This window comes from Narcine bancroftii, chromosome 1, assembly GCF_036971445.1.
Source record: "Narcine bancroftii isolate sNarBan1 chromosome 1, sNarBan1.hap1, whole genome shotgun sequence".
Classification (NCBI taxonomy): domain Eukaryota; kingdom Metazoa; phylum Chordata; class Chondrichthyes; order Torpediniformes; family Narcinidae; genus Narcine; species Narcine bancroftii.
This window is the reverse complement of record NC_091469.1, coordinates 419650931-419678771: the sequence shown is the minus strand read 5'-3', so window position 1 is coordinate 419678771 and position 27841 is coordinate 419650931.

Sequence of the window (27841 nt, the reverse complement as noted above, 5' to 3'; positions counted from 1 at the left end):
TCCTGGAATAAATATTTTCAATACCGCAGGATGCTTCAGTGTAAATTTATATCCTTTCTTCCATAAAATCGCTTTTGCTGCATTGAACTCTTTTCTCTTCTTTAGGAGTTCAAAGCTTATATCTGGATAAATGAAGATTTTTTGCCCTTTATACTCCAGTGGTTTGTTGCCCTCTCTTACTTTTTCCATTGTCTTCTCCAGTACCTTTTCTCTTGTAGTATATCTTAGGAATTTTACTACAATAGATCTTGGTTTTTGTTGTGGTTGTGGTTTAGGGGCCAATGCTCTATGTGCCCTTTCTATTTCCATTTCTTGCTGTAGTTCTGGACATCCTAGGGCCTTAGGGATCCATTCTTTTATAAACTCCCTCATATTCTTGCCTTCTACATCTTCCTTAAGGCCCACTATCTTTATGTTATTTCTTCTGTTATAATTTTCCATTATATCTATTTTTTGGGCTAGTAATTCTTGTGTCTCTTTAGTTTTTTTATTAGACTCCTCCAATTTCTTTTTTAAGTCTTCTACCTCCATTTCTGCTGCTATTGCCCGTTCTTCCATCTTGTCCATTTTTTTCCCCATTTCTGTTAAGGTCATATCCATTTTATTTATGAGAGGAAATTTCTTTACGCAAATGGTGGTAGGGATGTGGAATGAGCTTCCGGCAGACGTAGTTGAGGCGGGATCATTGGTTACATTTAAGGATAGACTGGATAGTTACATGGAGAGGAGAGGACTGGAGGGGTATAGACCGCGTGCTGGTCAGTGGGACTAGGAGGGTGGGAATTTGTTACGGCATGGACTAGTAGGGCTGAACTGGACTGGTCTGTGCTGTAAGTGGTTATATGGTTATAACTACAGAGCAGCAAACTAAAAAATTCATTAAATAAATTAGGCATGCAGGATCAGGTGCTCATTAAGAATATATTCCAGTTAAAAGCAAGGACAGTAAGGATGGGGCAGCCAGCATTGGATAACTAATGAAATGAAAGAAGGCATCAAACTAAAACTTGTGTACACAAAGTTGCCAAGAGCAATCGGAAACTAGAACCATGAAACAAGCAATAAGGAGAGGGAAGGTAGACCATAAGAAAAGATAAGCACAAAATATGAAGTTAATTTTGGTGCCTTGGAACATGAGAAGGGGGAAATTGATTGGTATTGGGTAATGAAGAGACGGCTGAGGTTTTGAATGATTATTTTGTGTTGGTTTTCATGTCGGAGGACACATCGAACATGCCAAAGACAGATGTTATGGATGCGATGGGATTTGAGGACCTGGATGTAATAGCTTTCACAAAAGAGGCAGTTTGGAGGAGTCACGTGATGGAGTAGTGGCCGGTCGGGGAACTCCAGCCCTCTCCAGAAAAGTATAAAAAAGACAGTGAAAAAACGAAGGCACAAACACAAAAACCAAAATAAAGTGAAAATAAAGGTGTGGAGAAAATGGCAACGAAAAAAGAAAAGCCAAAAGCAACGGGAAGAAGGGAAGAAGAAAGGACGTCGGAAGAAGAAGGTGAAGGCCTTACCTGTCCGAGGAGGCCCGCCGCGGAGAGAGAAGCCCGCTCCCTAAGGTCAGCTGAAGCCCCGAACTCGGGACTACAAAAATGGCTCACGGAGCCAAACAAAAATGCGCAACAGCGCATGCGCAAGGAGTCGTGCATGCGCGATGCGCAAGACAAAAATAACACTGACAGGAGGGGGGACCAGTTGAGGAGTCGATCTCTACAGCTGAAATTGACAGCCACAACAAAGCAGCAAGAGGAAAACACAGAAAATAACGAGAGCAAGAAAGAAGAGAGTAAAAAGAAATCAAAGAAACAACAGATGACCAACCCAGAGGAAGACACTTCTAATAAAAATAAGAAGACCAAAAATACCCAACAAAATAAAACAAACAAACCAACAAGAAAACCAGAAGAGATAGAGGCAAAGGACACAGATCCTGGAATGGACTCAGAAGAAGAAGAGGAAGAACACAGAGAAATGGAAGATGAAGGAAGGGCAAGACAATGGATATTTTTTTTTAAAGAATATATGGAATCAGTAAAAGAATGGCAGTCACAAGAATTCAGTGAAATAAAAAGAAGAGTAAAAAATACAGAAGAAAAAAAGCATAGATTAGAGATGATCAAGAACGAGAAACAGCCGTAGAAATGAAAGTAGAGGACTTAAAAAAGAAATTAGAAGAATCTGTTAAAAAAGATAAAGAGACACAGGAGCTGTTAGCTCAGAGGATAGATATAATGGAAAATTATAATAGAAGAAACAATTTAAAGATAGTGGGCCTTAAGGAAGATGAAGAAGGCAAGAATATGAGAGAATTTATAAAAGAATAGATCCCCAGGGTCCTAGGAAGACCAGAACTACAGGAAGAGATGGAAATAGAAAGGGCACACAGAACATTAGCCCCTAAACCACAACCACAACAAAAACCAAGATCCATTCTAGTAAAATTCTTAAGATATACAACAAGAGAAAATATATTGGAGAAAGCAATGAGGAAAATAAGAGAAGACAAAAAAAACACTGGAATACAAAGGTCAAAAAATTTTTATTTTCTATCCAGATATAAGTTTTGAACTCCTGAAGAAGAGGAAGGAGTTTAATGCAGCAAAAACGATCCTATGGAAAAAAGGATATAAATTTATGCTAAAGTATCCAGCGGTACTTAAAATAGTTATTCCAGGGCAGCAAAACAGACTATTCTTGGATCCGGAGGAAGCAAGAAAATTTGCAGAACAACTACAAAACAGACAGAGAGAGGAAGATATGTAACGAGAACAAAAATGACCACAAACTATATGTATGTGCGTATGTATGTGTATGTGTGTATGTATATATTAAAAAAAATAGAATATAGGTAAGAACTAAGAAGGGAAAGAAAGGAAGTATGGGGGGAATTAAGAGAGTGACCTTTGTTGCATATGAAAATTAAAATCTTTTCTGGGGGGGGCTGGGTGGGGAAGAGTTACGGTCACTACGAAATCAGTTGACGCTTGCGAGTGAATTCGCAAATCCAAAAGGAGAGGGGAGATGTGGTTGCCCGACAAGGGATAAAGGGCAACTCAGGAAGGGGGGTTAAAGGAATTTTAGATAGGAGAATAAGGGAAATGTTTTATGTTTTAGAAATGTTGTTTTATAAAGTGTTCAAAAAAAGAAAGCAGAAATGGATAAGAAGGAAAGGTGATGATGAGGAAATGGATAGGAAAGATAAACAAAGTATGAAATGGCTATGTTGAATTATATGACTTTAAATATTAATGGAATACATAACCAAATCAAAAGGAAGAAACTGCTAAATTTACTGAAAAAAGAAAAAATTGATATAGCATTCGTACAAGAAACACACTTAACTGAAGTGGAGCACAAGAAATTAAAGAGAGATTGGATAGGACATGTAACAGCAGCATTATATAATTCAAAAGCTAGAGGAGTAGCTATATTAATCAGTAAAAATGTACCAATCAAAATAGAAGAGGAAATAATAGATCCAGCAGGGAGATATGTAATGATAAAATGTCAGATATATTCAGAGTTTTGGAATTTACTCAATGTATATTCACCTAACGAAGATCAAAAATTTATGCGATTTTTTTTGAAGATAGCAGACACGCAAGGGAACATACTAATAGGAGGGGATTTCAACCTTAATTTGGATTCAAACATAGATAAAACTGGGAAAAAAATTAACAGAAAGAACAAAGTAATTAAATCGATGCAAGAAATGCAACTTTTGGGTATATGGAGGAAACAACACCCAAAGGAAAAGGAATATTCATATTATTTGGGTAGACATAAAACATACTCAAGAATAGACCTATTCCTGTTATCAGCTCGCATGCAAGAGAGAGTTAGGAAAACAGAATATAAAGCTAGACTATTATCGGACCACTCACCCCTGATATTGACAATAGAGTTAGAGGACATCCCTCCAAGAATGTATAGGTGGAGATTAAACTCCATGCTACTTAAAAGGCAGGATTTTAGAGAATTAATTGAACGACAAATTAAAATGTACTTTGAAATAAATACGGAATCAATGAAAGATAAGTTTATACTATGGGACGCAAGGAAAGCGTTCATCAGAGGGCAATTAATAAGTTATGTAACCAAGATGAAGAAGGACTACAATCAGGAAACAGAGCAGTTGGAAAGGGAAATAGCAAATATAGAAAAAGAATTAGCAATGAAGGAAGACACAACTAAAAGAAGAGAATTGGCAGATAAAAAAATAAAACATGAAATACTACAAACATATAAGGTGGAGAAGAACATAATGAAGACAAAACAGAAATATTATGATCTAGGAGAAAAAACACACAAAATTCTAGCGTGGCAGCTTAAGACAGAACAAACTAAGAGAATGGTATTGGCATCAAGGAAAAAAGACAAGCAAATTACATATAATCCAACGGAGATTAATGAAAACTTCAGAGAATTCTACGAATAATTATATCAAGCTGAAAACGAAGGGAAAGAAGACAAAATAGATGAGTTTTTAACTAAAATTGAACTACCGAAACTACAAACAGAGGAACAAAATAAATTAACAGAACCATTTGAAATAGTAGAAATACAAGAGATAATAAAAAAACTACCGAATAATAAAACACCAGGAGAGGATGGATTCCCAATAGAATTCTATAAAACATTTAAAGATTTAATAATTCCTCCCCTCCTGGAAGTAATCAACCAGATTGATAAAACACAAAGCTTACCAGATTCATGTAAAACAGCAATAATTACAGTAATACCACAGACAGGGAAAGATCCACTCGCACCAGCGTCATATAGACCAATATCTTTACTTAACACAGATTATAAGATGATAGCTAAACTATTAGCAAACAGATTAGTCGACTATGTACCTAAAATAGTAAATCTAGACCAAACTGGATTTATTAAAAAAAGACAAACAACAGACAATATTTGTAAATTTATTAACTTAATTCATGCAGTAGAAGGAAATAAAGCTCCAACAGTAGCAGTTGCTTTAGACGCAGAGAAGGCCTTTGACAGAGTAGAATGGAATTATTTATTCTAAGTACTACAAAAATTCAGTTTACCAGAGAAATATATTAATTAGATTAAAGCATTATATAAGGGGCCATTGGCGAAAGTGACAGTAAATGGATATCTTTGGTTTGGCTTCATGGACGAAGATTTATGGAGGGGGGGGTAAATATCCACGTCAGCTGCAGGCTCGTTTGTGGCTGACAAGTCCGATGCGGGACAGGCAGACACGGTTGCAGCGGTTGCAGGGGAAAATTGGTTGGTTGGGGTTGGGTTTTTCCTCCTTTGTCTTTTGTCAGTGAGTTGGGCTCTGCGGTCTTCTTCAAAGGAGGTTGATGCCCGCCGAACTGTGAGGCGCCAAGACGTATGGTTTGAGGCGATATCAGCCCACTGGCGGTGGTCAATGTGGCAGGCACCAAGAGATTTCTTTAGGCAGTCCTTGTACCTCTTCTTTGGACCACCTCTGTCACGGTGGCCAGTGGAGAGCTCGCCATATAACACGATCTTGGGAAGGCAATGGTCCTCCATTCTGGAGACGTGACCCACCCAGCGCAGCTGGATCTTCAGCAGCGTGGACTCGATGCTGTCGGCCTCTGCCATCTCGAGTACTTCGATGTTAGGGATGAAGTCGCTCCAATGAATGTTGAGGATGGAGCGGAGACAACGCTGGTGGAAGCGTTCTAGGAGCCGTAGGTGATGCCGGTAGAGGACCCATGATTTGGAGCCGCACAGGAGTGTGGGTATGACAACGGCTCTGTATACGCTTATCTTTGTGAGGTTTTTCAGTTGGTTGTTTTTCCAGACTCTTTTGTGTAGTCTTCCAAAGGCGCTATTTGCCTTGGCGAGTCTGTTGTCTATCTCGTTGTCGTTCCTTGCATCTGATGAAATGGTGCAGCCGAGATAGGTAAACTGGTTGACCGTTTTGAGTTTTGTGTGCCCGATGGAGATGTGGGGGGGCTGGTAGTCATGGTGGGGAGCTGGCTGATGGAGGACCTCAGTTTTCTTCAGGCTGACTTCCAGGCCAAACATTTTGGCAGTTTCCGCAAAACAGGACGTCAAGCGCTGAAGAGCTGGCTCTGAATGGGCAACTAAAGCAGCATCGTCTGCAAAGAGTAGTTCACGGACAAGTTTCTCTTGTGTCTTGGTGTGAGCTTGCAGGCGCCTCAGATTGAAGAGACTGCCATCCGTGCGGTACCAGATGTAAACAGCGTCTTCATTGTTGAGGTCTTTCATGGCTTGGTTCAGCATCATGCTGAAGAAGATTGAAAAGAGGGTTGGTGCGAGAACGCAGCCTTGCTTCACGCCATTGTTAATAGAGAAGGATTCAGAGAGCTCATTGCTGTATCTGACCCAACCTTGTTGGTTTTCGTGCAGTTGGATAACCATGTTGAGGAACTTTGGGGGGCATCCGATGCGCTCTAGTATTTGCCAAAGCCCTTTCCTGCTCACGGTGTTGAAGGCTTTGGTGAGGTCAACAAAGGTGATGTAGAGTCCTTTGTTTTGTTCTCTGCACTTTTCTTGGAGCTGTCTGAGGGCAAAGACCATGTCAGTAGTTCCTCTGTTTGAGCGAAAGCCGCACTGTGATTCTGGGAGAATATTCTCGGCGACACTAGGTATTATTCTATTTAGGAGAATCCTAGCGAAGATTTTGCCTGCAATGGAGAGCAGCGTGATTCCCCTGTAGTTTGAGCAGTCTGATTTCTCGCCTTTGTTTTTGTACAGGGTGATGATGATGGCATCACGAAGGTCCTGAGGCAGTTTTCCTTGGTCCCAACAAAGCTTGAAAAACTCATGCAGTTTGACATGCAGAGTTTTGCCGCCAGCCTTCCAGACCTCTGGGGGGATTCCATCCATACCTGCTGCTTTCCCACTTTTCAGTTGTTCAATTGCCTTATATGTCTCATCCCGGGTGAGGACGTCATCCAGCTCTAGCCTTAGGGGCTGTTGAGGGAGCTGGAGCAGGGCGGAATCTTGGACTGAGCGGTTGGCACTGAAAAGAGATTGGAAGTGGTCTGACCATCGGTTGAGGATGGAGATCTTGTCGCTGAGGAGGACTTTGCCGTCTGAGCTGCGCAGTGGGCTTTGGTCTTGGGGTGAGGGGCCGTACACAGCTTTTAGAGCCTCGTAAAAACCCCTGAAGTCGCCAATGTCCGCGCTGAGCTAGGTTCGCTTGGCGAGGCTAGTCCACCACTCATTTTGGATCTCTCGGAGTTTGCGCTGAAGATGGCTGCATGCGCGACGGAAGGCTTGTTTCTTCTCTGGACAGGACGGCTTTGTAAGGTGAGCCTGGTGGGCAGCTCGCTTCTTTGCCAGCAGCTCCTGGATTTCCTGGCTGTTATCGTCGAACCAGTCCTTGTTTTTCCTGGAGGAGAAGCCCAGTACCTCTTCAGTGGATTGCAGTATGGTAGTCTTCAGCTGATCCCAGAGGGTTTCAGTGGACGAGTCCGTGAGGTGGATATATATCAAAACAATTTAACTTAAGCAGATCAACAAGACAGGGATGCCCACTATCGCCCTTATTGTTCGCGTTAGCCATAGAACCACTGGCAGAACTGATAAGAACAGAAAATAAAATAAAAGAGATAAAAATGAAAGACAAGGAATATAAAATCAGTTTATTTGCAGACGACGTTATAGTATACTTAACAGAACCAGAAATATCAATAAAAGAATTACATAAGAAATTGAAGGAATATGGAGAATTGTCGGGGTACAAGATTAATGCAAATAAAAGTGAAGCAATGCCAATGAATAATGGAGATTTCTCAAAATTGAAGAAAGAATCACCATTCAGATGGCAAATGCAAGCAATGCGATACCTAGGTATACAAATAAATAAAAACCTCAGCCATCTATATAAATTCAATTATTATCCACTAATGAAAAAATTACAAGACGACTTAGAACATTGGAAAGACTTACCACTAACACTAATAGGAAGGATAAACTGTATTAAAATGAACATTTTCCCAAGGATACAATACTTATTTCAGGCATTGCCAATACACTTGACAGAGAAATTCTTCAAGGAGTTAAAGAAAATAATAAGGAAATTCTTATGGAAAGTGGGGAAACCGAGGATAGCACTAGATAAATTAACAGAATGGTATAAACAAGGAGGCTTACAACTGCCAAACTTTAAAAATTATTATAGAGTCGCACAATTAAGATACCTATCAGATTTTTATCAAACAAGTGAAAAGCCAGATTGGACTAGATTAGAACTAGATAAAATAGGGGAGAAGATACCTGAACATATATTATATAAATGGGATGAAAAATTGGTACAATGTAGGAATTCTCCAGTATTACATCATCTGCTCAATATTTGGAAGAAGATTCATGTAGAAAGGAATAAAACAAATTACCAAGTACCAAAACTAATACTGACGCAAAATCAGCTAATCCTTTTTACAATAGATAACCTTTCCTTTAGAGAATGGGAGAAAAAAGGGATCAAAAGAATAGAAAATTGCTTTTCGGGAAATAAATTATTATCCTTTGAACAAATGAAGGATAAATATAATATAACTCACGATACAGTGTTGGCATACTACCAACTGAAATCCTACTTGAAGTACAAATTGGGAAGCAGTCTGAGGTTACCAGAGGGAAGTAATTTTGAATATGTGATTACAGACACAATGATAATCAAAAAATTTGTAACAAACATGTATATTAAACTACAAGAAAAGGAGAATGAGGAAATAAATGGTAACACTAAACAAAAATGGGAACAAGATCTAAACATAAAGTTAAAGAAGGAAACATGGGAAAAGTTATGCTCAGGAACGATGAGAAATACAATAAATACGAGGTTACGTATGATACAATATAACTGGATACACAGGCTATATATTACACCTCAAAAGTTAAATAAATGGGACCCAACAGTATCTGACAGATGTTTTCGCTGTAAAAAGGAAATGGGAACAACAATTCATGCAATCTGGACATGTGAGAAAGTGAAAAAATTTTGGGAAGATCTAAACCAGATATTAAATAAAATCACAAAAAGCAATATGGGAGGGGAGGTGAGGGAGGGAGGGAGGGGAGGACGGAAGGGGGGGGGGGAGAAAACGAAACTGTATATATTCAAGAAGGAAAATGTATGTATCTTGATCAATATGGTTTATAGTGTGAAAAATAAAAAATAAAAAAAAACAAAAGAGGCAGTTTTCAGAAAACGAGGGTCTAAAGATTGATAGATCCCTGGTCCTGATGGAATGCATCCCAGGGTACTGATAGAAATGGCAGAAGTTATAGCCGAGGTTTTGGTGATAATTTAGCAAAATTCTCTGGACTTTGAACAGGTCCTAGGTCACATCACTATTCAAAAAAAGATATTGGCAAAAGGCAAGAGAACATTAGGCCAGTTAGTTTAACATCTGAGGTTGGGAAAATGTTTGAAGGAAAAATGAGGCAAAATGGATCCATCAGGCAGATGCAGTATGGATTCAACAAAGGCAGGTCCTGTTTCATAAATTTACTCGAGTTCTTTGAGGATATAACAAAGATGGTAGATAGAGTGATGCACCATCAATAACTCCAAAATACTGAAATTATGTAAAACTGATAGGCTTTTATTCACAATAGAATGGAGTCATGTCCATGATGGCCAACTGTCCTGAACTGGGGAGGGGGCTGTGGAAAAGTCACCTTTATTCAGGAGTCTGTGGGAGGGAGCACAGGTACAATCAGCCAAAGGGTATGCTCAGACAGCTAAATATACAAACAGTAGTTTACCACATTCACCCCTTGTTTTTAAAAATGAGTCCGGGTGAAGTGCATCAGAAGTTATCATAAATTAAGTCTTTCGGGCGGTCCTATCTGCCGCTGTGACCATCGTAGTGTCGGCTGTGGCTGTGTTGCTGCAATGGGGTCCTGGGCAGTCAGGGGCACCAGTATGCAGTCGTCGGCATTGGTTTGATGGATGCATGGTGATGAGTGATGATGATATCTGTCTGGTGCAACATGGGTGAAGATAGGGGAGGGGGGTGTGGGGTGGTCAGTCATAGTCCCTGACCCCTTGAGGATGCCATGTCCCTAACTGATTCTGTGTCCTTGTGCCCATCAGGGTATGCCATGTAGGCATATTGGGGGTTGGCATGGAGGAGGTGGACCCTTTCGACCAGTGGGTTGGACTTATGGCTCCTCGCATGCTTCCGGAGTAGGACTGGCCCTTGGGACGACAGCCAGGCCGGCAGTGTGGTCCCTGTTGCAGACAGGAAGGAAAACATGCTTTCATGTGGCGTGGCATTGGTGGCAGTACATAGGAGTGATCAGGGATGCAGTGCCAATATTTTAGGTGCCAGAGCTCACCAAAAATGGCAACAAGAAGGTCCGGAGCCACCTATGAGGTGCCAGGAGCAGCCCCATGAGATGCCAGAGCTGCCTCCTGAGGTGCCGGAGTGGTGCTCCAGTGAGCTCCGGCAACACTGCACCCCTGGGAGTGATCTGATCGAGTGGAGTGCCTCAGGGAGGACATCTTGCCAGCGTGACACTGGAAGACCTTTAGACCACAGGGCTAGGAGGATGGCCTTCCAGACGGTGGTGTTTTCTCTTTCCACCTGCTCGTTCCCTCGGGGTTTATAGCTGGTAGTTCTGCTCAAAGCGATACTTCTAGCCAGCAGGTATTGGTGCAGCTCATCGATCATAAAGGAGGGGCCCTGGTCGCTATGGATATAGCAGGGGAGCCCAAACAGAATGAAGAGGTTGTGAAGGGCCTTGATGACTGTGGCAGCTGTCATGTCTAGGCAGGGGATGGCGAACAGAAAATGTGAGTTCTCGTCGTTGATGTTGAGGAAGCACACACTGAAGTCAGAGGAGGGGAGGGGACCTTTGAAATCAATGCTCAGGTGTTCAAAGGGGTAGGTGGCCTTGATCAACTGCTCTCTTTCTGGTCAATAGAAATACAGTTTGCACTCCACGCAGACATGACAGTTCTTGGTCATAGTCGTGATCTCCTCATGTGGAGTAAGGCAGATTGTGGGCTTTGATAAAATGGAAGAATGTGGTGACTCCAGGGTGTCAGCGATCATTGTGGAGGGCTTATAATCGGTCTATTTGTGCACTGGCATATGTTCCATGGTATAAAGCATCTGTGGGCTCATTGAGTTTCCTGGGCTTGTACAAAATACTATGTCATTTTTGATTTTACCTTGCTGCTGGTTGTTAAACATGAAAGCCACCGCCAGTTGGTCAGTCAGCAAGGTAAATCATTTGTCAGCTAGGTAGTGTCTCCAGTGCCGACCTTCCTCGACAATAGCTTGGGCCTCCTTCTCAACAGAGGAGTGTTGAATTTTGGGGCCCTGGGTGGTGTGGGAAAAGAAAGCGATGGGTCTGCCTCCCTGGTTAAGTGTGGTCGCCAGGGAAAAGTTGGATCCATCGCTTTCCACTTGGAATGAGATGGATTCATCCACAGTGTGCATCATAGCCTTGGCAATGTCTGCTTTGATTCAGTTGAAAGCTGCATGGACCTTGGTGCTAGGGGAAAGGAGGTAGATTTAATGAGGGGCCGATCCTTTTCTGTATAATTGGGGATCCACTGTTCATAGTAGAAAAAGAAGTCCAGGCACCTTTCCAGGGCTTTCAGGGTGTGGGGGAGGGGGAGTTCCAAAAGCGGCGCATGAGATCGGGGTCGAGGCAAATGACTCCGTTCTCCATGATGCAGCAAAGGATGGCAAGACATGTTATGCAAAATACACATGTAGCCTTATTATATGTGAGGTTAAGGAGTTTGGTGATCGGGAGGAAATTTTGGAGGTTGGTGTCAGGGTCCTGCAGGTCATGGCTACAAATGATGATGTTGTACAGATACAGGAATGTGACCTGCAACTCATACTGATCTTCCATTCAGTCCACTTCCCACTGGAAGACCTGTTAGTGACGCCGAAGGGAACCCTCAGGAAATGGTAGAGGTGGCCATCCATGTCAAGACCAGTATATTGGCAGTCCTCTGGGTGGATTGGAAGCTGGTGATAAGTGGACTTTAGGTCGATAGTGGAGAAAACCTGATATGAGGGAGTCACGTGATGGAGTAGTGGCCGGACGGTGAACTCCAGCCCTCTCCAGAAAAGTCGGGAAAAACAAAGGAAAACACAAAGGCACAGAAATAAAAGTTACAGAAAAGTGAGTATAAAGGTGGAAAGAAGATGGCGACAAAAAAAGAAAAATCGAAAGCAATGGTAAGAAGAGAGGAAGAGAAGACAAAGGAGGAAAAAGGTGAAGGCCTTACCTGTCCGAAGAGGCCCGCTGCGGAGAGAGAAACCCGCTCCCTCAGGTCGGTAAATAATGGACTACAAAAATGGCTCGCTGAGCCGAGTAAAAGTGCGCAACCGCGCATGAAAAAAAACACACCGACGGGAGGGGGGACCAGCTGGGGAGTCGATCTCCACAGCCGGCAACGACAGCTGCAGAACACCTGCAGCAAGAAGAGACCACAGAAGACAATAGAAACAAGAAAGAAGAGGAGGAAAGGGCACCAAAGAAACAACAGATGGTCAACCCAGAGGAAGAAGAAGAGGAAGAGGAAGAGTACAGGGAAATAGAAGAAGAAAAGAAAGGCAAGGTAAAGGATATACTTGCTCTTATTAAAGGATACATGGAGTCATTTAAAGAATGGCAAACACAGGAATTTAAGGATTTAAGAAAAAGAATAAACAACACAGAAGAGAAAATAAATAAAATGGAGATGATCTTAACAGAAATGGGAAAGAAAATGGACAAGATGGAAGAGCGGGCAGTAACAGCAGAAATGGAGGTAGAAGACTTAAAAAAGAAATTGGAGAAATCTAATAAAAAAACTAAAGAGACACAAGAACTACAAGCTCAAAAAATAGATACAATGGAAAACCATAACAGAAGAAATAACATAAAGATAGTGGGCCTTAAGGAAGATGAAGAAGGCAAGAATATGAGGGAGTTTATAAAAGAGTGGATCCCTAAGACCCTAGGATGTCCAGAACTAAAGCAAGAAATGGAAATAGAAAGGGCACATAGAGTATTGGCCTCTAAACCACAACCACAACAAAAACCAAGATCTATTGTAGTAAAATTCCTAAGATATACTACAAGAGTAAAGGTACTGGAGAAGACAATGGAAAAAGTAAGAGAGGGCAACAAACCACTGGAGTATAAAGGGCAAAAAATCTTCATTTATCCAGATATAAGTTTTGAACTCCTAAAGAAGAGAAAAGAGTTCAATACAGCAAAGGCGATTTTATGGAAGAAAGGGTATAAATTTATACTAAAGCATCCAGCGGTATTGAAAATATTTATTCCAGGACAACAAAACAGACTATTCTCGGATCCAGAAGAAGCACGAAAATTTGCAGAACATTACAAAAATAGACTGAGGGAGGAAGACGGGTAATGAGAGTTAAAATGATCACGATTGATATGTATGTGGGTAAAGACAAAAATAGACTGAGGGATGAAGACGGGTAATGAGAGTAAAAATGATCACGATTGATATGTATGCGGGTAAAGAGGTATAAGAGTGAATAGAGACAATGAGCATACATGAATGTATCTGTACTTAGAGGAAAATATAGATAGTATAGACAAGAATTAATAAGGGAAGGTAATGGAATAGAGAGAATAAGGAGGGAATTAAAAGAGTGACCTTTGTGACATATGAAAAGTGAAATCTTTTCTGGGGGAGGCGGGGTGGGGGGAAATAGCGGTCACTGCAAAATCAGTTGACGCGTGCGAGTGGATTCGCAAATCCAAATGGAGAGGGGAGATGTGGTTGTCCGACAAGGGATAAAGGACAACTCAGGAGGTGAAGGGGAGATTGGGGATAAATAAGATAGAAATAGGAGAATAAGGAAAATGTTGGATGTTGTAGAAATGTTGTCTTATAAAGAGTTGAAAATAAGAAAACAGAAATGGAAAAGGAGGAAAGGTAATGATGGAAAAACGGAAAGAGAAGATAAACAAAATATAAAAGGGCTACACTGAACTATATGTCTTTAAATATTAATGGAATACATAACCAAATTAAAAAGGAAGAAACTACTAAATTTAAATGAATAAATGTATTCTATTAGAAAAAATAACATATAGGTTAAGAAATAATATTAAAATATTCAAACAAGTATAGGAGCCTTACATTAAATACAATAGCGAAAACCTACCGGGGACAAACATTACCTAAGTTGATGGAAGGAGAAGGAAAGAAAAGAATGGACTCAGTAGAATTTCTGGTGTAATTTTGTTGAATGACAACATTGTCTGACTGGCTTAATGCAACCTAGATTGTATACCTAAAATGGATGAGAGGGGGGGGTGGGGGGGTGGCTTGGGAGGAGGGGGGGTGGAGAAAAAGTCACTGTATATGTGTGAAAAAGAAATAGTGTATATCATGGCTAATGTGATTTATGGTGTGAAAAATAAAAAAAATTTAAAAAAAAAAAAGAGAAAACCTGATATTGTGCAATTTGGTTTACCATATCGGATATGCGGGGAAGCGGGTATGTGTCCAGTTGCGTGTATCACTGACCATCCTGTTTTACTTCCCATTCCTCACCACCATCACTTGGGCTCTCCAAGGGCTGGTGGTGGCTTCAATGATTCCCTCATTGAGTAGCTGCTGCACATTTGACTTTATAAAGGCCCTGTCCCCAGCACTGTACCGTCTACTTTTGGTGGCAATGTGTTTGCAGTCAGGGGAGAGGTTAGAGAACAGTGGTGGAGGGGTGATCTTGAGGGTTATGCACCATGGGCAATCTTCAGGTTGCTGGCTGGAAAAATGCAGGTAGGAGATGGGTTGTTTTTGCTGGTGGAGCACAGTGGATGATGTAAAAACTGGTTACATAGTGGTGAGGAGGTGGGGCCCATCGTACTCCATCATCATGCTTTTAAGGTGGCATTGAAAGTCCAGTCCCAGGAGCACAGCAGTACATAGCTGTGACATCACCAGGAGTGTAAAGTCTTTGTGGTCTGTGCCCTGCACAATCAGGGTCATTATGTAGTAGCCGCAGACATTAGCTGTATGGGACTTCGAGGCCAAGGAGACTTTATGACTCACTGGTCTAACCACGAGGAAGTAACTCTACACCATGTCCAGGTGGATGAAGCTCTCCGTGCCCTCACTATCAAACAGAGAGCTCATCAAGTGGCTGTTTACCTGGATATCCATCATCGATCTGGCGAGTTGGTGAGGACTACCTTGATCTAGAGTGATGGATGCCATTGTCAGGTCGCTGTCTGAAGCTGCGGAGGAGAGTTTGTGTTGGGTCAAGGATGACAGCATCCAAGATGGCGGCCCCCATGACTCGCACATGGCACTGCTGGACTGCTGGGTCTTGGAGATGGCTGCCCCCACTGTCTGCACATGATGCTGCTGGGTCTTGGAGGTGGTGGCCTCCACGGTCCGCACGTGGCACTGGTGGATTGGGGTAACTTGGACTCTCACACTTTTGCAAAATGCCCTTTCTTTCCATAGTTGGAGCAGACCGCATCTTTTGCCGGGCAACATTTCCTTGGGTGCTTGCCCAAGCCACAGAAGTAGCACTTTGGGAGCTCAAGGAGTACAGCGGCTGGGGTCGGATCACTGCTGGGACATAGCGTTAGCTTCTGTATTCTGGAGGGCTACCTCCAGTGTGCCCAAAAATTCAATCCCCCTCTGCAAATAGAGCTCACCTTGCTCCAACCGTCTCTGACGGATGGAGTTGGACCTGATGCCTATGACGTATGTGTCTCTAATCAGGCCCTCCTTGTTCTCCATGGCCAACACGTCCTTGCAGTTATAGGCCCGTCTGAGAGTTCGTTGTTCCCAGAGGAATTCAGTCCAAGATTCCCTGGGTCGCTCTTTTCAAGTAGACCACGTATACCTTCTTCAGGTAGTGACCTTTCAGGATGCCCATTGTTTCTGGGTAAGACATAGAATCCCTGATCATTGAGTATACCAGGGGCCCAATTTGAGAGTGCCTGCAGCTTGTCATTCTCTGATCGAACGATGGCAGATGATGCCTGCAGGAATGCTTTGAAGCAACACAGCCAGAGTTTAAAGGTGGTGGAGGCTTCAGGTGATTGAGTGTCCATTTCCAACTTCAGGATCTGCTCCATTGTCAAAATTTATTATGAACAAAATTGATACACCATCAATAACTCCAAAAGACTGAAGTTCTGTAAAACTGACAGGCTTTTATTCACAATAGAATGGAGGCATGTCCATGCTGGTCAACTGTCCTGAACTGGGGAGGGGGCTGTGGGACAGACACCTTTATTCAGGAGTCTGTGGGAGGGGCCACGGGTACCATCAGTCAATGGGACCCGACAGATAAATATACAACAGTGGCTTACAAAAGAGAGAAGCAGATGAACATTGTTAATCTGGATTTCTAGAAGGCATTCAATCAGGTGCTGCATAAAAGACTTTCATTGAAGATAAGGATACCGAGTTGGGGTTGATATATCAGCATGGATAGAGGATTGGTTAACCAATAGAAAGCAGAGAGTTGGGGGGGAAGATGTTGTATTTCTGGTTGGCAATTGGTGATGAGTGGTGTGCCACGGGGGTGGGAGGGGGGTGTCAGTGCTGGGCCTGTAGCTGTTCAAGATATACATAAATGATCTGGAAGAGAGGACAGAGTGTTGTTTATCTAAGTTTGCTGCTGACACTAAATTGAGTGGAAAAACAAATTATGCAGATGATACGTGGAGTCTGCAGAGAGATGTAGATAGGTTAAGTGAGTGGGCAAGGGCCTGTCAGATGTAATGTAAGGTTATCTACTTTGGAAGGAAAAATTGATGATCAGAATATTATTTAAATGACAAGGGATTGCAGCATGCTGCTGTGTAGGACTTGGGAGTGCTTGTACATGAATTCTAAAAGGTTGTTTTGAAGGTGCATCATGCTATCAAGAGACAAATGGAATGTTGGTTTTCATTGCTAGAGGAATGTGATTTAAGAGCAGGGAGGTTATGCTGCAAATGTACAAGGTACTGGTGACGCTGCATCCAGAGTACTGCGTGCAGGTCTGGTCTCCTTACTTGAGGCTTTGGAAGTGGTGCAGAAGACTTTCTTCAGGATGATTCCAGAGATGAAGGGATTAGCCTCTGAGGAGCGATTGGGTTGTCTGGGACTGTACTAGCTGGAAGTTATAATGAGAGAAACATATAAAATTATGAAAGGCATAGATAAGATAGAGATAGGTATGTAAGTTGCTTCCATTGGTAGGGGAGACTAGAACTAGGGGACATAGCCTCGATGCAAGGTAGTAGATTTAGGACAGAAATTAGGATGAACTGTTTTTCTCGGAGGGTGGTGAATCTGTGGAATTTGCTGCCCATTGAAGGAGTGGAGGTGACCTCAGTAAATATATTTAAGACAAGGATGGATAGATTTTTACAGAGTAATTGAATTAAGCAATATGGGGAAAAGGCAGGAAGGTGAAAAGGAGATGAGGGTATGATCAGATCTGCCATGATCTAATTGAATGGCTGAGCAGGCTTGACTGGCCAGGAGGCCTATTCCCACAGTAATGGATTATAATATTGGGAGGATTTTGGTAAGATTAGTGGGTTACATACATACACACATTTTAAAACACATCTTATTTGAAAGACTGAAGAATTCATATTCAATAACATTGCAGGATATCTGGAGAATGCGATGCACATTTCACAAGCAAGTGCTAATTGAACTGATTTCATAAAATGAAAGACCATTGTTTTAGAGGAGACAAACTAGCTACAAGTACCTTTCTGCAAAGTGCTCACAGAAAGGTCACCCTGGGTTTTGTTTATCTAAGACAACATCTTGACTAAGGAGAAGAACTCCTGTTGTTTGCTGAAGAAGGTGGGGATTCTTGCAAGTGAGAGACTCACATGGGGTTTCTGGGAGTCTCAGTTGGAGAGAGAGAGAGAGAGAGAGAGAGAGAGAGAAGTTAACAAGCTCTCTCAGCTAGTGTGTGTGACACTGAAAGCGGCTGAACAGTGCAAGCCAGGAAGAGCTGGTTGGAAACAAAGTTCCAAAGCAGTGGATGGGTGATGTTTCTCTTGGAATAAGTGGAACAGAATGGAACTCTGTGGTGGCCTGAAAGAAAGAGGTTACCATCTGGAAAACACTGATGGGGCAAGTTTCATCAGCGAGACCTTGAGGTGACTAATTGTGGTACCTCAGTTGTGGAAATCCTGGAACAACAAATCTCTCCCTGCAAACCCTACAAGAACCTTCCTGAGCGGTAAACATTTATCTTTCGAGCACCAAAGCCTGGTGAACTTTATACATGTTAAATTCTGTGCAAAGTATAAGAATTACCTGCATCCAGAGAACTTAGAAGAAGATTGAACTGTGAACCAAAGAACTTTTCTTAAATTTACACACACACATTGCATACACGTGTGCTTAGAATTAGAAGGGGGTTAATTTGGGTTAGTTAAGCATAGAAATAAGTTAAAGTTTGATTCTATTTTCATGTTTAAAATTGATTATAAATAACGTTTGTTTTAAAAACCACTTGACTTGGTGAATGTCTATTGCTGCTGGGTTTTGGGGTCCTTTGGGCTCAAAACACTGCTCCTATTTCTTATGGTCTAACTACATCCAGTTGATTGACAACATGCTTCAAGCATACAAAACTGCACTTGAACTTCTTCCTTGCTGACCCTGGCACTGTCAATGACAAACATGGTGCAAGGTTTCATGGTGAAGCATTATCAGAGCAACTTCAAACCAACAATGCTGGCCAACTATTGTAAGACACTTACATGAGAGGCATCAGATCCTGAGTACAAACAAAAATCAGTGGCAAAACATTTTTAGTTCAGTTGAAGTAATGCGATGTGTCAGCATCATTATGTGATTAAACATGCTAAATTCAATAAAAGTTAATTTAATATTTCTTCAACTTCTACGTCATACAGCAAATCTGAAATTAACATTGTGTTCACCTTGAAGTTGCCTATCATAATCCCCAATTCATTTTCAGGAAGCAAAGCTTTCGAAAAAAAATTGTTTAGTGTTATGAGGACCATTTACATTACCAATGAACATTCCATTCCTCCCAACTAAAATAATATTTTCTTCTACCACAGAATTTTTTAGCACAAGCTAAATATACCCTCTGACAACCAGTGCAAGTAATTTTTAAGAAATCCATAAATAACATTTGGAAACAGCTCAGTGATGAATGTTACTTTTTGAAATGTAAATATAGTGTAATCCTCAGCATGAACTAGTTTATGTTTAACTTGAAAAGAAATTCTGAAACTGAATTACACCTACTTCTCTTTTTTAACAAAAACAGGAATGATTTCAAATTGATGCTGAAGTGCACTTGAACATACAATTCAAAACATCACCCAAATCTGGATCTATCTACAAATAACACAAACATACATGCAATGATGAAGCCAGTGAGTCAGACAACATGAAAACAAACCCTTTGAATCTCCCAAATTTCCTATAAACTCTCCTCAGTTTCTACCACTCACCTGCACACAAGGGGAAATTTTACAGTGGCCAAACCACTCATATTTGAGATGTGAAAAGAAACCAGAGTATCTGGAGGAAACCTAAATGATCACAGGGAAGACGTTGAAACTCCACAGAGTGCTGAGGTTTACAATTAAATCATAGTCACTGGAGCTGTAAGGCAGCAGCTCCATAGCAATAACTTTGTGGAGAGAAAAAGAGAGTTGATGTTTTACAGAACTTTTCAAAAGTTGTAAACATTGGGAATTCAACATGTTTTAGGTTGCAGAGAATTAGCTGGTGGAAGAATGTCTATGACTGGGTAGAAACCAAGAGATTGAGGAAGTCAATCATACATTAGATTTGCAAATAGTCTTCTGAATGATCAATTATTTATTCATTTCTAACACAAAGAACCTAAGTCTACTCTGCTGTTTCTATAATTTGCCATGAAAAAATATTTTGTTGAATGCAATCTCTCTTAACAATTGACCTCAGAAGACTGCAACAGAAGAACAAATCTCTCCTATTCTGAATGCTTAGAAAAAAAAATGAACTGAAACACCCTTACATTTTTCAGTGACTGAAAGTGAGAATGATTTAACTTGCATAGAGTTGTTTACACTTGAACATATGAAATGATTTTTATCTAGAAAAATGTTGAGGGGGCTTCAGAACTGTTTTTCTAAGATTTATTACATTGCTTTTTTTTCAAAAAAATTTAAACATTTTAAAATTTAGGGGCAGAATTAGGCCATTCACCCCATCAATGCATTTTTGGACCATCTGAGTGTTTAATATAGACAGTGAATTTTAAAAATCCTAACATATCTTATATATTGTTATATAATCACTTATATGTATGTTACTTTTATTATATTTTTAACCATCTTCCAGAAATTCTACCAAAATCTATAATGGTTTTCTGCTACCTGCAAAATGGAAACAACACCTCAATGTGAGCACTCTCCAACCAGACACACTAACATAGACCTCCAATTTCCATTAAACCTCTTCCCTAGTCTCTCTTTTGTGTATTTTCTTCCAGCACCCTACCCCTTCCCTTTCCTATCACCTCTCAGCTTATTTCTCTTCTATTCCCCCACTCCCCCCCCGTATCCACCTATGACTTCACGTTTTAGCCTGTGCTCCACCCCTTGCCTCTTCCTTCCTCCTCTCCTCTCCTCTCCTCTCCATCCTATCCCCTATCTATTTATTCAGGCATCTGTCTGATTCTTTTGCTCATATCTTGACGATCCTGAAATGTTGGTTACCCTTTACTTCCTATAGATGTTGTGTGACCTGCTGAGTTTCTCCAGCATATTTGTATACTGCATTTATCCTTTTTTGTGCCACCGAGTAAATTTGCATTTAGCAATCTGAATCATTATGCTGGTATCGCATATTGTTTTAAATTAGTTATGGTTCACATATTATGCATATTGCATGGAGGTTTCAGAGCCTACAAAGAAACAGAACATCGAGCAGCACTGGGTAAATTTTTACCCATGATTTTGTTCCGACAAATAAACCAATTCCACCATCCAACTAATGCTTCCCTACCACTCAACCCTAACCCTCTAATTTTCTTACACCCTATGTGCCCTATCTAAAAGTCTTTTAAATGGGAAGCCTCCACCACCAGCAGCGACAATGCATTCCAGGCACCCACCACACTCAGTGTAAAATACATACCTGTGTCTGCTCCCTTAAACTTTCTTCTACTTACCTGAAACAATTGTCCTCTGGTATTGGCCATTGCCACCACTGGCTGTCAATCTATGCCTCTCACTATCTTATATGTTGCTACTAAGTCACCTCTCATCCTCCATCACTCTAGCTCCCTCAAACTAAGACACCCTCCACACTAGGCAACATCCTGGTAAATCTCCCCTCTAAAGCTTCCACATCTTTCCAAAAATATGGCAACCAGAACTGAACACAATACTCTAAGTGTGGTCTAACGTGAGTTTTATAGAGCTACAATATTTCCTTGCAGCTATAACCATATAACCACTTACAGCACAGAACAGGCCAGTTCGGCCCTACTAGTCCATGCCGTAGCAAATCCCCACCCTCCTAGTCCCACTGACCAGCACCCGGTCCATACCCCTCTAGTCCCCTCCTATCCATGTAATGATATAGTCTTTCCTTAAATGTAACCAATGATCCCGCCTCGACCACATCTGCCGGAAGCTCATTCCACATCCCCACCACCCTCTGCGTAAAGAAATTTCCCCTCATGTTCCCCTTATAATTTTCCCCCTTCAATCTTAAGCCATGACCTCTAGTTTGAATCTCCCCCTTTCTTAATTGAAAAAGCCTATCCACATTTACTCTGTCTGTCCCTTTTAAAATCTTAAACACCTCTACCAAGTCCCCTCTCAATCTTCTACACTCCAGAGAAAAAAGCCCCAGTCTGCACAACCTTTCCCTGTAACTCAGACCCTGAAATCCTGTCAACATTCTCGTGAACCTTCTCTGCACTCTCTCTATTTTGAGCTCTTGAACTCAATCCTCTGACTAATGGATAGCACACCATACATCTTCTTAACCACCCCATGAACTTGTGTAGCAACTTTGAGGGATCTATGGACTTGGACCTGATGATCCATCTGTTGCCACACACTTAAGAATCCTGCCATTAGCCATGTACTTCATCTTTAAGTTCAACCTTCCAAAGTGCATCACTTCATACTTTTCCAGATTGAACTCCATCTACCACTTCTCCACCCAACTCTACATCCTGTCTGTAACCTGTTGTAAAATTATGACATCCAATGGTGTGCAATTCTCATTTTAATATTCCTTATCCTGTGGAGCATTATGGCCTATTTTGACATTACTTTACCTCTGCCAGAGAATCTAAGCCATCTACATTCTTCCAGGTAGTATCTTCTTTAAGTATTATATCTCGGCAATCTCTTCCACCCACTAGTTCCTTTTAAAATGTCCGAAAACCCACTAACCTACTCTCCAATTCCCCCCCCCAGCCCATCCTGTTTATCTCTCCTGCTACATTATGTCACATGTTCTGCTGGGGGTGATATGTAAAAAATCGATGCAAAACAGCATGAGTGGTGATCCTGATGAAGTAAATACACTTCACCTTGAGTAGAGAGCCTCCCTCATTATCCAAATGCAGCAGCCTTGAAGAATTAGTGGATGCTTGGTATCCCTCCCAGAAAAGAACCAGAGCAGAAAACAAAGAGGGACATTTTGACCTCGTTAGTGTGCAGAAATGGCTTAATGGCTGGGGATCTCCCTGCAGCAACAACAAATCTCAGCACCATTCCCCTGGAGACTCTTGCATCCAGATACATGGCTGCTTTGGTGGTTTCACATATGATTATTGCTCTCTGGATAATTTGGACAGATCAACCCTGCAAAAGGCTCTGCCACTTTTCTTTAGCCATTTGGCCAAATATTCCTCATACTCAGTCTCCTTTTCAAGGTTATACTTGTGGCTCAGATCGATCTCATGAAAGGACTCTTCCACTTTATCAATTTCCTGAAAAACCTTATGTCAACATAGTTCTAAGAAATTTCCAAACCTCCTAATCAGTACCCACTAATTATTTAATCCCTCTTAAATTCCAGTGCTCATATCAAAGGCTGAGGTAGCTGGATGGCTACAAAATAATCTGAGGTGTGTGGGTGTCTTGAGTGAAATTTAAGGCACCAGCTATCTATTCTGCATCTTTGCTGTATGAGCATGCACTATATGCTGGATCACATTATTCAATTTGTGATGTCACAAACGTTGTGCTAAAATATGAGCTTGGTATTCAGAGACAAAACTGCAAGCAATTTGGCACTTCAAATCCCAATTTCTTATCCATAGAGCCTATGCATTTATAGAGCTAAACATTGCAAAGCAGTTTCGGAAGAATGAAAAATAAAAATAAAATACTTATTTAAATAATTTCCAAATACAACTTATAGCTTTGACTTTGGTGCATAATGTACAGGTATTCTAGTGTTCAATATGTTAAGTGAGTCATATTTGACATAAAACAGATGTTTTAGAATATGGGGTGAGGCTGCAGGTGGGAAGGTTATTTTGTGGCATTGGCTCAGATCCATAGTCATATGGCAGAGTTGATTTTTCCTTGAAAATTTACAGTGAAACATCTATTAAAATAACTCATAGTTTGTGTGGGAACTGTACAAACAAAATTAAATGGTGTATCATTTATGTTGCTATATAACAGTGTTAGTTTGAATTCATAACATCAGATTTCTTTGTTAAAATGCAATTCTTCTCAATTTCAAAAAGTAAAAAAATAATTTGCATATCTCACTTTCTTTAAGACAAACAAAATCATCCAGTATCCAAATCATCACCTGCTCTCCAGGTGCCCAAATTAAATTAATATTATTGCCTTTTCAGCTAGCATACCTGAATATTATTGAACAAAAATAAGATATTCTACTATAAGACATAGGAGCAGAAATAGACTAATCAGCCCATCGAGTCTCCATCTCCCCATAACACTTGATACCCTGGCTAATCAAGAACCTGTCAATCACAATGGTTTTTTTTTCAGTTGATTAAAAACATCTCCAAAATTGCTTTCCTGGTAATATATCCATTTAAATGTTTCAGTCCATCCTAAAAGTTTGGGTATGGATTTAAGAGATTGTAGCGGCAGCTACACCGCTCCTGAAAGAACACACACAACCAGACATCATGAGCTCAGTGAGCAGACTAGTTTAATGCAGGCTGCTGGGTTGCACTTATACTCCCAGCCCAGACTTGGCTGAGATCCACGCTGGAGGGCGCTGATGTCACCTGGTGAGCCCCGTGCTGGGAGGAAGGGAAAACCCCCCCACAGCGTCATTTTCGTCAGCTGCCCCGCTGCGTGGCTTACCTAGTTTGCCTGCCTAGTGGTGAGCCGCCACACAGCCCCCCCCCCGCTCCCCCAGAAACAGTGCCAATGTCCTTTTTCGCTGGACGGCCTCGCTTCTTGGGCTGGGCTACAACCATGGGCTCAGTGGGATCGAGGTGCGCTGGCTTCAGCCTGTCCATGGTAAATGGACAATGTCCAGCGTGAACGTAGAGCCGGAATGCTGTACAACTCTGTATGGTCCCTCATAGGGTCACTGCAGAGGTGCCGCGGTCGGGCCCCGCTGAATGAAAACGTACTCCGCGGAAAGCAGTTCACTGGGAATGTGAGACGGGCGGGTGCCATGCCTGGGCGGCAGTGGGGGTTCGAATGAGTCCAAGCATGCGTTGAGGTGAGGAAGTAGTTCGTGCGGTGACCACTGGGGATTGTGAGGTGCGTTGACGAACTCACCAGGTAATGCCAGCGGCACACCGTAGACCAGCTCAGCTGATGACGCTTGCAGATCTTCCTTGGGAGTGGACCGGATGCCCAGGAGCACCCAAGGCAGTTCGTCTGTCCAGTCGGGACCGGTGAGACGGGCCAAAAGTGCTGACTTAAGGTGCAGACGTTCAACCAGTCCATTCGCATGCGGGTGGTAGGCTATGGTGCGGTGTAGCTGGATCACCAACCTGTTGGCGAGCTGTGCCCAGAGTGCAGATGTGAACTGGGTGCCCCGATCGCTAATGAGGTGACCCGGGATGCCGAACCAGGCAACCCAACCATGCAACAGTGCTAGGGAGCAGGAGTTGGTGGAGGCAGCTGGCATCAGGATCACCTCGGGCCAGCGAGTGGTGCGGTCCACCATCGTAAACAGGTAATGGTTCCCCCGGGAAATGGGTAAGGCCCAACGATGTCCACGTGAATGTGGCTGAACCGTTCCCGGACGTGCTCGAACTCCTGTACGGGCGCCCTGGTGTGCCTGTGTACCTTGGACGTCTGGCAATGGGTGTATGTTCTGGCCCAGCCTGTGATCTGCTTCCGCAGCCTATGCCATACGATTTGTTCTGCCGCCATCCGGACCATGGACCTGATGGATGGATGTGAAAGGTCGTGGATGTGACGGAAGGCCTGCCTGCGCCACTGCTGGGGAACCACTGGTCACGGGGTGCCCATGGAGATAACGCACAGGATGGTGCCTTCGCCATTCGAAATCGGGAGGTCTCGGAACCGCAGGCCCGTGATGGCAGTCTTGAAGGCCCTCGTCTCCTCATCAGACTTCTGGTCCCGGGCGAGCTGGTCGAAGTCGAGGACGGGCATCAGCGCTCAGATGGCCAGTCACGAGAGTGCATCGGCAACCACATTGTCCTTCCCTGTCTTGTGCCGAATGTCGGTGGTAAATTCCGACACGAAGGAGAGGTGACGCTGTTTGCAGGCCGACCAGGGATCCTTTGCCATCGCGAGTGCCTGGGTGAGGGGTTTGTGGTCGGTGAAGATGGAAAAACTCCTCCCCTCCAAAAAATAGTGGAAATGCCGCATCACCACGTACATGCTCAGTAACTCGCGGTTAAAGGCACTATACTTGCATTCCAGTGGGTGGAGCAGGTGGCTGAAGAATGCCAGCGGCTTCCAATCTCCATTCACCTGCTACTCCAGGACAGCACTGACGGCTGTGGCAGAGGCATCGACAGAGAGTGCTATATGCAGTTTGGTGTGCAGGTGGGCGAGCATGGTGGCCTTCGTGAGGGCATCCTTGGTGGCCTTGAAAGCGGTGCAGGCTTCTGGGTTCCAAGCGAGCATTTTGTGCTTGGCTGCGATGAGGGCGAATAGCAGCTGCATGATGCGCGCAGCTCCCGGGGTGAAGCAGTTGTAAAAGTTGACCATACCCGCAAACCCCTGCAGCCCCTTGAGGCTGTCCGGGCGTGGGAACTCCCTGATAGCGGCAACCTTCGCAGTGGTGGGCGTGGCTCCTTCAGCCATGATGGTATGGCCCAGGAACTTCATGGACTCTTTCCCGAACTGGCACTTGGCCGGGTTGATGATAAGGCCGAAGTTGGCCAGCCAGGAGAAAAGGGTGCATAGGTGGGCTTTGTGTTGTGCCCGGTCCTTGCTGGCGACGAGGATGTCGTCCAAATAAATAAAGATGAAATCCAAGTCCCTGCCCACAGAGTCCATGAGGCACTGGAAGGTCTGAGCGACGTTCTTGAGCCCAAACTGCATGCACAGGAATTCGAACAAGCCAAAGGATGTGATGATGGCCGTCTTGGGTATGTCCTCAGGGTGCACAGGGATTTGATGATAGCTGCGCACCAGGTCAACCTTGGAGAAAACCCTCGCACTGTGCAGGTTGGCTGTAAAGTCTTGGATGTGAGGGATGGGGTAACGGTCAGGAACTGTTGCCTCACTGAGCCGTCGGTAGTCTCCGCAGGGATGCTAGCCACCGGAGGCTTTCGGGACCAGGTGGAGCGGCGAGGCCCACGGGCTGTCGGATCACTGAATGATTCCCCAGTTCCAACAGGTGTGAAAACTCCTTCTTCACCACCTGGAGCTTGTCAGCTGATGTGCCTTGGCATGAACCGGTGGGCCCTGGGTGGGAATGTTGTGGAACACCCCATGGCGCGGCGAGGCAGCAGAGAACTGTGGCTTGAGGAGTGTCGGGAACTCGTCTAGGATTAGATGGAACTTATCTCTAGGTGTGCTGATCGTGGCCATCTGCGGTTGCTCTGAGCGGGAGGCATCGAGGCGAACAGCCTGGAAGGTACGGGCGTCCACCAGGCGCCTACCTCAAATGTCCACCAGAAGCCTGTGTGCGAGAAGGAAGTCTGCCCCCAGGATGGTGGTCAGGAGGGACAAGACGGTGAACCTCCAAGCGAAATTTCATTGGCCAATCTGGAAGTGGATTGTCTTGTCTCCATACATCCGGATTTCTGTTGCGTTGGTCGCACAGAGGGGAGGTCCACAAGGTCAGTTCCTGGACTTGACGGCTGTGGCCAGGATGACGCTGATCTGGGCTCCAGTGTCAACGAGGAACCGCTGGCCGCTGACTGAGCCCCACAGGTAGAGGAGGCTGTGTCCTTGGCCAGCCGCCACAGCCATTAACAGCGGCTGGCCTGGTTGTTTCCCTGGAACGAGCAGGGCTGATGACACTTCCGAGCCTTGGCTCCCCAGCACTGGTGGTAGAAGCAGAGGCCTGGAACGGATGCTGTGACCTTGCTATGCTCTTGGGGGCCCCAGCAGGGGCCAGATGATCTACCGCAGTGCTAAGGGCGGGCTTGGTGTGGTCGTGCCCATGCCTCGTGACCTACTGGACCGCTGAGCCCTCCGGGGAATCGTGTGAGCCATAGCTCTTGGGCCTTCTGGGCGACCTTCCTCGGGTCGGTGAAGCTCTCCTGGATGAGCAACGGCCGGATGTCCCTGTACATATAGTCAAGGAAAATGCGCTCAAAGAGTGGGCAGTTGGTGTGATCACCCATGAGCAAGAGCATCTCATCCATCAGCTCCATCGGGGACCTGTCCCCCAGGATGTCGAGGTGTAGCATCCGAGCAGCTCGCTAGCCTGGACAGTCCGAGGGATCCA